Source organism: Embiotoca jacksoni, unplaced genomic scaffold (assembly GCF_022577435.1).
Source record: "Embiotoca jacksoni isolate LCO1_2020_lvr unplaced genomic scaffold, fEmbJac1.0.p SCAF_3, whole genome shotgun sequence".
Taxonomy (NCBI): Eukaryota; Metazoa; Chordata; class Actinopteri; family Embiotocidae; genus Embiotoca; species Embiotoca jacksoni.
Genome location: NW_027185381.1, coordinates 146,404 through 156,650, shown reverse-complemented (window position 1 = coordinate 156,650; position 10,247 = coordinate 146,404). Strand labels below are relative to the sequence as shown.

The 10,247-nt window shown below is 42.6% G+C and overlaps 1 long non-coding RNA gene across 1 annotated transcript; it reads right to left on the bottom strand.

Moving 5' to 3' along the window:
* Positions 1-6,851: 6,851 nt before the first annotated feature.
* LOC138206562 (uncharacterized) lies at positions 6,852-8,720 on the bottom strand. Its single transcript, XR_011178951.1, has 3 exons — positions 8,479-8,720; positions 7,757-7,972; positions 6,852-6,935 (listed from the first exon to the last, which is right to left on the bottom strand). It is a non-coding gene; the product is annotated as an uncharacterized lncRNA (long non-coding RNA).
* Between the last annotated feature and the right edge of the window lie 1,527 nt (positions 8,721-10,247).

Here is a 10,247-nt window from a genome sequence, read left to right as displayed (position 1 = left end):
TGCTCTGAGAGCCGTCCAGCGGTGGCCATCTTGTGTGAAAGCATCATTCACATCCCGGGTTCAGATTTCTGTGGAAAACTACCAGGGAGACACTGTGTGTGTGTGTGTGTGTGTGTGTGTGTGTGTGTGTGTGTGTGTGTGTGTGTGTGTGTGTGTGTGTGGTGTGTGTTGGCTCGTGGCTCCTCAGTACGCCACACCCTCCATGTGTGTGTCAGGTGTGGACTAACCTCAGGAATGAGAATCATCAGCAGACTGCAGCGTTACACACTCAGTCAAGAATGTGTTTTTAAAGGTTTATCTGCTCTGAAACACTTTGAACCATCCTGAGACATGTTGATCACAATGGAAACAGAAGGAATCAGCAGCTCCATGACACACACACACACACACACACACACACACACACACACACACACACACACACACACACACACACACACACACACACACACACACACACGTCCCTCTTATTTAGCTGCAGTCTATATTTATAAAGGTTTATCCACAGATTAAGGAACTCAGCTCTTCATCACCATAGCAACAGTCTTCATCACAATGGCAACAGAAAACTGGTAACTCAATACATTTGAGGATGATGTTTCTGAAGGAAACAGACACTAAGTCAGTTCAGTCTCGACTTTTAAAGATCCAAGTTTGTAAAAATTCACGATTCTGTGTCTTTTCTTTATAAATATATATAAATACTGCAAAACTGTCACAACGCTCAGTTCACAGAAATTCATACAGCTCAGATTCAGCAACCGTCCTGTTTGGATGTTCTGTTTCGGCTTGTATAAGTTTGTGATGTCACAAATTCACACTTACATCATGTCCGCCCTAAGCCCCACCCACTGACCAATGGTTTATATGGAAGAAAACACAGAGCAGTTATTCTGTTGTGGACTTAGCGAGCTACCAGATCCAAGAAAAACCTTTGATTGGCCCGGGTCTTCGTTACTCAGAAAACAGTCAATCAGAGGAGAGGATCATTGACATCACTGCACCTTAAAGATCAAACCTTGATCAGCTCCATCGGGAAGCTTAAGACACGAGATGTAAAACCATGATTTTTGGTTTGCAAATAAACACAAGTGTAAAATATGGACCTTTAATGATTTATTCCTGTGAACACGGGGTTCTTAAACTACTGACCAGGGGGCCAGTTCTCATCCACATGACAACGAAATGAGACCTCCATAAAAAAAAGCCATGGACTCATACATTTCATCATTAAATCTGACATTCAGCTGCCACGTTTCATCCCTATGAATTACGTTCATAAGAGGTTCACCTGGTGATTTATATTGTGTTCAGGTGTCCAGCGCCAACAGAGGAAGTAGAGATGCAGCAAGGTAGAAAGATAAAGGTGATGTTTGGGGATATTTATTAACATGGAAAATGTCCTAAACAGAGTCTCTCCTCAACTTTAACCAAGTTTTTTATTTTATATTCTATTTATTTTATTTGCTGCTAACTTTCCTGAACCTTAATAATACAAACTCCTCAGACTGTAAAAGGTGAGACATTTTAAAAGTTGTCTGACAGAAACACACCTGTCTAATGTCCTCATCATCTCCTTTGTACTTGGATCATTTGATGAAAGCAGAAGTGATAAAAACAGATCATAAATAAAAGCCACCCTGTGTAGAAGTTAATCCAGACTGAAGAGGTCGTGTGCTTTTGAACATGTGTGTGTATATTTATATTATTTATGTTCGTTCTGTGTATCTGTTAGTTTCCTCCTCTTTCAGTTTCCTCCTTCAGTCCAGTGAAATGTAAACCTCCACTCTCTCTTTGTCTGTCTACATGTGATACACCTGCTCCACCCGAACATGATGAGGACATCAGGGGCGGATGTGTTCAGGTGGATCGTATTATATCGTTGAAGTAAACAGTCACACAGAGATGAGCAGAACGACAGTAAAATATTATCATGTGTTTGCTGCATTCTTCAGTTTCACAGATCTTGTTTTTGCCAAGTAGAAGCATTATTGCGCCTGACGGAGGCTGAATGAGGCTGATGGAGTCTGATGGAGTCTGATGGATGCTGAAGGAGGCTGATGAAGGCTGATGGAGGCTGATGGAGTCTGATGGAGTCTGATGGATGCTGAAGGAGGCTGATGAAGGCTGATGGAGGCTGAAGGAGGCTGATGAAGGCTGATGGAGGCTGGTAGGCTGATGGAGGCTGAAGGAGGCTGATGAAGGCTGATGGAGGCTGAAGGAGGCTGATGAAGGCTGATGGAGGCTGGTAGGCTGATGGAGGCTGAAGGAGGCTGATGAAGGCTGATGGAGGCTGGTAGGCTGATGGAGGCTGATGGAGGCTGAAGGAGGCTGATGAAGGCTGATGGGGGCTGAAGGAGGCTGATGAAGGCTGATGAAGGCTGATGGAGGCTGGCGGAGGCTGATGGAGGTTGATGGAGGCTGAAGGAGGCTGATGGAGGCTGATGGAGGCTGATGGAGGCTGAATGGAGGCTGATGGAGGCTGAATGGAGGCTGATGGAGTCTGATGGCGCACTCAGTGCTAAAATAAGACCCAGAAAAACAGACATCTTTAAACAGTTATTCAGAGCTTCCAGTCAGAACTGCTGCGGTCTGGGATCCAGTACATGTGCTGGATTAGTGTGTGTGTGTGTGTGTGTGTGTGTGTGTGTGTGTGTGTGTGTGTGTGTGTGTGTGTGTGTGTGTGTGTGGTGTGTGTGTGTGTGTGTGTGTGTGTGGTGTGTGTGTGTGTGTGTGTATATATATGTGTGTGTGTGTGTGTGTGTGTGTGTGTGTGTGTGTATATATATGTGTGTGTGTGTGTGTGTGTGTGTGTGTGTGCTGATTCCCAGAGAAGAATTGGGTGTGTCAGCCCAGCCTGTATTTGTGTCAGGGTTGAAAGCACGAGTAAGACTTCATGGTTAGAAGAAGCGGGAACTTCAATGGAGGTCATATGGTTCTTATTCCTGAATTAACTTCACTGTAACACATTTATTATATATTTATATATGTTGGAGATTTTATAATGTGTTTTTCTGCTAGTTAAACCATATAGATAAGTGTCATTACCGACCATAATCAGACATCACAGGTGAATATCAGTGTTGTGATTCAAACTACTTGGTTTGACCGTCTGTAACAAGACAGTCCAAATATCTTCTGACTTTATTAGCTAGACCAATATGTGATTAATTGCTGCCTCTAAGTGTTGACATCTACCGGGTGTGTAGAGCAAAGAGCACACACGAAGCTTTTGTGTTCTATTGCTTGACTCGGGTCCTGAATCTGTAGAGTCTCCAACCAACATGTCCACCGCGCTGAGGACCTTTTGTCCCGTATAAGGACAGACGAGAGGCAGCAGAACTCCTGCAGTTTATCGCCAGTTGGCTAAATAACAAGCGATAGAGTACAAGAGGGAACAGAGTTGGCACCATTCATGTCCGTATTGTGAAAATGCAGCTGCATCACCGACAGATTTCATAAACAGTTTCACCTTTGATTCAAGTTGCACAAAGGTTCGACTGTCTGGAGACGAACGCTGACATTCAGGCACGATGACTTTTCTATCAGAACAAGTTTAGTCAGAGCTGGAAACATGAGGATGTTTCCCGATAGGTCGATTTTTAATCACTTTCTCAAAGAGACGGACAGTATTTACATTTTTACATGGTGCCTCTCCTTCACTGTAGTTTGTTTTGTAAATTGTGTTTTGTGGGAAAAACATCAGTTTTCGATGCGCTGCGAGCCGGCGTGTTGTCATGTTGGACAAATGATGCGCCATCGCTGCAGGTCAGATCCTTTGAGCTGAATGTTTTCTGTTCACAGGTGAACTCGGCGGTGACAGTCTGACCCTGCAGGGAGAATTCAAGGAGCACAAACCCGCCAGTGGAAAGAAAGTTGCTCCACAGTGAAATCATAAATGCACACATACGAGTGGTCACAAAAATGTTAAATACTTCTAAAAGTCGAGGTCCCCTGCTTCACGAGCATCACTGTGCTACGCTTCATTTGTGCACAACAAGATTAGTCTCTGAACTATTTGACCACATTTTGTATTTTCATTTTTACAAAACGTCTCGAACCAAACAGTTTAGAACTAAATGTGGATGCAGAGAAACGATTCTATTGGAGATTTGTCAGGAAGTGGATCACCTATCATGAACTAAAAGCTCGGGTCTCTCTAAAGTTGTTTTGTTTGCACACTTTTAAATTCCATCCAGTTTCATAACACCAAAGGATCAATATATTTCTGTATTTCAGTGGAAACTCTCCAACCTAAAAATGAGATTTTTTTTTTCCGTGTTCCTTCCACAACAGATCAGAAGGCCTCCAGTTGTTCGGTGGGTGACTCAACAGTACAAAGTGCACCAGTGTGGTACTGAGCAGGACCCAACAGCTGCTCTGCATACCTTCCACTGCTGTCATCCTCCATGTTCACGTGATCCGGAGATGCAAAATCACTTTGAAGGAGGGAGAAAAGCTTCGGCGTCTTCCTCCCGGCTGCAGCCGACACTCATCACTGACAAGAGGAATTCTTCGTCTGCCATCCGAGAGGAAACCAGGCATGAAATCTCCATCAACCCCGATGATTACAGGGACTTCAGATTAAAGGATGTTGTTGCTATTTTCTCTTTGCATCAGTGACTGTGTGGTCTTACTAAATACAAGCATAATCACCATACAACAGGACAGAAGTCATCATTTTCTGCCTGAGGACTCAGTGTTTATATTTCAGAGAAAAAGCAGTGACAGGTGAACAAAGTTCTCCTCAGCATGAGGTCATATTTTCCATTTTTACAGTAATGATGACACAACAGGCATAAAGGTGATGAAAGTCCTATTCAAAGGTTTTCCATAGTTTCCCATGTGATCAAAGCAACAATGCTGCTGCTCAGTGGGACTGTTTGCTTGATGGTTTCATTCAAAGTTCTGCATAATACTCTGAATAAACAATATATCAGAGTGAGTCCCTTCAGAGAGTTAACCCTTAAAACACCACAAACGTGGAACCACAATCTCTACAAATGCAGTTGTGGTTTGTTTGAGAGTTCAAGTGGTTAAAACTTCTGAAAAGACAGAGATCCCGTAGAGTAAGAAGGAGTCGCCTGGCTGCTACCAGCTTCAGTCTAGGCTGTGATTGGTCTGGAAACCCTGTTCGCATTAAGGTTTGGGAACTCTGAAGGAATATATATTTATTATATCAAACTTCAACAGGCACACATATCCAGAGAGACAGCCTGGATAATGTTCTGTAGTCCATCTAAACATTTCTCCTCCTTCTCTTCTTCTCAGGTGGATATGGACTGGAGTTATTTTAGTACTGGTCATGTTCTGCAGGTAGAAATGAGCTGCAGCTGTTCCAAATGATTGTTAGTTTGTAAATGCATCATTTTATCAGTAAATCCAACACGTGAGCAGACAGGTGAGCTGCAGGACCTCAGGTGAGTTCTGGTGTCACAACGTTTTACAAAACATTGGCTTTTTAAGCACCAGAAGAAGTGAGTCCTCTCCATGAATCTACATAAAAAGGAACATTTAGTGGAACCTTAAGAGGAACCTTTAAAGGAACCTTTAGAGGAACCTTTAAAGGAGACTTCAGTGGAACCTTTAGAGGAACCTTTAAAGGAGCCTTTAGTGGAACTTTTAGAGGAACCTTTAAAGGAGCCTTTAGAGGAACCTTTAAAGGAACCTTAAGAGGAACCTTTAATGGAGCCTTTAGTGGAACCTTTAGAGGAACCTTTAACGGAGCCTTTAGAGGAACCTTTAAAGGAACCTTGGAAGCAACATTTAGTGGAACCTTTAGAGGAACCTTTAAAGGAGCCTTTAGTGGAACCTTTAGAGGAATCTTTGAAGGAACATTTAGTGGAACCGTTAGAGGAACCGTTAGAGGAACAGGTGACTGAGAACATTCACAGATGGCTCCAACCCTCTGTGAGACAGATCAGGATATTTTGGAAAATGGTTTGAGGGGCTTTGGAGCTGGTTGTGAAATGTTTCCAGTGCTCAGAACAAATGTGCCAGTCAGAGCGTCAGTATGCATCATGGGGCCTGTCAGGACATCCCTCCTCGTCCTCCCCCTCCTCCTCTCCCGCCTGTCAGGACCTCCTTCCTCCTCCTCCCCCTCCCCCGCCTGTCAGGACAGAGTGATGTAGATGTTCTAGTTTCTGATTCTTCTTCTTAGGGAAAACAACTGACTTACTGTATATGAAGCAACTCTCATTTCAACATGCACACGCAGCAGTGTTGCATCATATCTTATGAAATATATTGAAAGTTTGATTCACAGTTGCTGCATTCATTTGTGTTTGTGTCAAAAATAGAACTTTGGTTCCAATTATCCATCCATTATCTATATCTGCTTTATCCTGAACAGGGTCATAGGGGGGTGGAGCCTATCCCAGCTCACTTTGGGCAAAGGCAGGGTTCACCATTCACACCTCAGGGACATTTGTAGAACCACCAGTTAACCTGATAGCATGTTTCTGGATGGTGGGAGGAAGCTGGAGTGCTGAGAGAACCCACGCAGGGACACGGAGAACATGCAGACTCCACATAGGAAGGCCTGGATTTGAACCTGGAACCTTTTTGCTGTGAGGTGACCATGCTAACCGCTGCACCACGCTGCCACCCAACTTCACTTGGTTCCAATTAGTGGTTTAAAACTGACTTCAGCCCAGAAAGTAGGTTTTAAAAGCAGGAACTGTCAGTACATACAGTTAGTGGTGTCCAGCAGTCATCCAATCACCTCCTATTACCTCATCTACTATTTCAGATTATCATTCAATATTTTAAAAGCATACATTAAGACTCTTAAATATAAATTCCTCTCAGCCTTAAAGTTGTTTTCTTGTCCATCCAGTATTTATTTATTTATATGATGAAGGCTCCAGCATCCTCTTCCTCAGGTTGGTCGGTCTGGATGATGAAGGCTGCTGCTTTGCTGCATCTCTGATCATCTTTAAGAAGAAAGAGGACAAAAGGGTTGGTGGTTCAATTCCTAGGACGAGTATTAAATAGCCTTCCTGACTGTCTCTTAATGTTTAAATATATAATTTCCAGGTAAGTCAGGGTGTCAAATATTGACGGTTTATCAAGCCGTTGGGCTCTGACACTGTCAGGGTGAAGGTTCCCTACGCTGCCTATACGAGACACAAGCTGATTTACTGTTTGGCACAAACACCCACTTAAATCACTCGAATGTTTTCATCATGATAACGTTGATAATAAATCATGAATTTGAGTCGAACCAGAAACTCTGTGATAAATGAGCCTCAGACCTCTTTGTGCATATGAAGCCTAAATTTCCACCACTGTGAAAAATGAATATTGAGCACGTCAGGTCAGATTTAAAGAAGCTTTTGTATGATGGAGGATTGTTCTGGTTCCACTCAAATTCATCATTTATTATTGACAACATTGTCATGATGTAAACATTTTCGTGATTTAAGTTGATTTCTGGTATAAATCACAGCATTGATCTGGAAATGAGCAGTTCCTGTTCAAATGTGCTGCAGTTTAACAGAGTTTGTAGAGTTGATTTCTGTGATGGAGCTGCTTCTCTCTGTTCTGGTCTTTGTTTTTATTCCTGCTCTTTGAAACTATTGTATGATGGAATCTGAGATTAAGACAGAACATTTGAATAAATCTGAGGAATGTTAAAAACAGAGGAAACTTTGGGAGTTTGTGGTGCACTCAGTCACACCTGCAGATATCGATGTACGGGCATGAACACATACAGTGAAGTATACACGTACATGTGTCCATGCTGCACACACACCTTCATGTCCTTGAGGTGATGTGTGCTTCACCGGTGAGAGTCCTCTGGGTGTAACAGGAAATCCCTGTGCACTACGGGTGCGCTGATATCATTGTTCCCTCCGGAAGCTCCTGGACAAATAAGCATTTGTTCCTCATGAAGTCAGCGGAAGCGCTCGGCATCAGGACGCGTCCTCCAGGGAATGGAAGCATGGACGTACATTCATTAAATATGAACCTACAGGAACAAGAGGAAGGTCATCAGTGATGTCTGAGGAGCTGCAGCAGCATGCAACACCTGCATGAAAGAACTGGACATTTTACTGTCAATCATAGAAACAAATAGGAGAACGAAGTAATACAAGATTTTATTGATGCATTTTAACATGTGGATTCTTTGTGATACTTTCTTTAAAATAATTGACATACAGCAGCAGCTGCTGCCTGATGACCTCACAGCCCATCAGCTGTCGATAAGACGATGGTCTTTAGGGGGTTCTTATGTATCGATGCCAAGACTTCATCTTTTACGTGCCAGGCAGTGTTTACAGTCTGATTAGCATTTAAGCTAATAACAAGCTAAAAGAACACATCAGAGTCATTATATTCATTATTGTATATTAATATATCGTTATATTCTTTATATTATATTAATATATCATTATATGCTTTATATTATATTAATATATCATTATCTTCTTTATAGGTAGCACAGTGGTGCACTGGTTAGCATTGTCATCTCACAGCAAAAAGGTTCCAGGTTCGAATCCAGGCCTTCCTGTGTGAGTCTGCACGTTCTCCGTGTGCCTGCGTGGGTTCTCTCGGTTCTCCGGCTTCCTCCCACCATCCAGGAACATGCTATCAGGTTAACTGGTGGTTCTACAAATGTCCCTGAGGTGTGAACGGTCCCTGTGATGGACTGGTGATCTGTCCAGGTGAACCCCGCCTTCACCCGAAGTGTGCTGGGATAGGCTCCGCCCCCTGTGACCCTGTTCAGAACAAGGCAGATATAGATAATGGTGGATGGATTATATGCTTTATATTATATTAATATGTCATTATATGCAAAGAGGTCAGAAGGTCATTAAATCATTTGGTCCCAAATTTTATGGCCACTGATGTAATGTTGTTCTGACATCTTTCTCCTGATGGAGCAACATCTGAGTCCTTATCACATCACTGGTGTCCAAACTGGAACACACCATTAACTTCTTTCACACACTCACATACTCTCATGTCACCCCCCCCCCCCCACCCAGCCCCTCCCCTCTCTGAATGCTCGTCTGTCAGATCCGTCCTCTGTGTGTTAATCCAGCAGGATGGTGCTGTTGTATTGTGGCTGTGATCTCTCTGTTTCTGCTTCGCTGTCTCTCTCAGTCCTGTCCTACTTCCTTTGTGTCCGTGTTGCCGCCCGGCCTGCTGTCTGCACAAAGAGGTGTTTACAGGTTGTCGATGGGCAGGACCGACCGCATCAACAAATCACATGCAAAGTGAAGGACAGACGGCAGGTTGGCTGTTTTGAAAGGCAAACATTTTACAAAGACTGAGCTGCTCTGACGGAGAAATGTTCATTATTTTAAAGTAAAAAACGTTGATTCTTTCACTTCACTAATGAGATGATTCGTTGCTTCTTCCACGGTTTGCTTCTCACCACTGAGGATCACATTAACTTTGACTTCTCATGCCAAAATCCCTGCAGAAGAAATTCACTTACAACCCAGATAAATGAACAGATGAGATCCTCTCAGCTCTTCCTGTACATGCAGGTCTTCAGGAGCCTCCAGGTTTATTTAATAAGCATGTTATCCTGCATGATCTGCTCCAACAGCTTCCTGTAATATCAGAAATATTTGGTTTTAAATTCAGTACCTGAGATGAAGTTCATTTTCTATCTACAGTAAAAAAAAAACGCTCCATGTATGGATCTTCAGATTTTGGTCCTCCCGATTATGTTCTGGATGCAACTGATCCGGTGTCCTTAAAGTGTTTCAGATTGCTTTCGAAACCTTCAGTCCAGCTTTAGTTTGTTTCCGACTATCACAGTGTTACTTAGTCAGAAATGTTCTGCTCTAAACTTGATGCCCAGCTGTCTTTCTAACAGGAGAACAATGGTTGTGAGTTGATGATGAGTCGATCAAACCTGCCTGAGTGTCTTTGTTTTAATAGCAGGATGTAACTTGAGGAAACTGGGCCTTTTTGTCACATGATCACTAACCTGCTTAAAGTTGATTGCTGAATGAGTAAAAATGCAGAATCTGAAGATTTATTTTCATTTTATACGTCAGAACTTCTGATAGGTTCCAGGTTTACATAAATATCTGAAAGAGTATGGACCTCATTGTATATGAAAACTCTAAATCTTAAAATACAGATATTTCAGAAGACTGGACTCCATGTTTAATATAAAAAAAAAAACATAACACCACAGGAAAATGTACTGTACGCTGACTCCATAACTACACCTTCTAATATTTATGATGATGATTGCTGTGTGTAAAAACTGTGTGAATCAA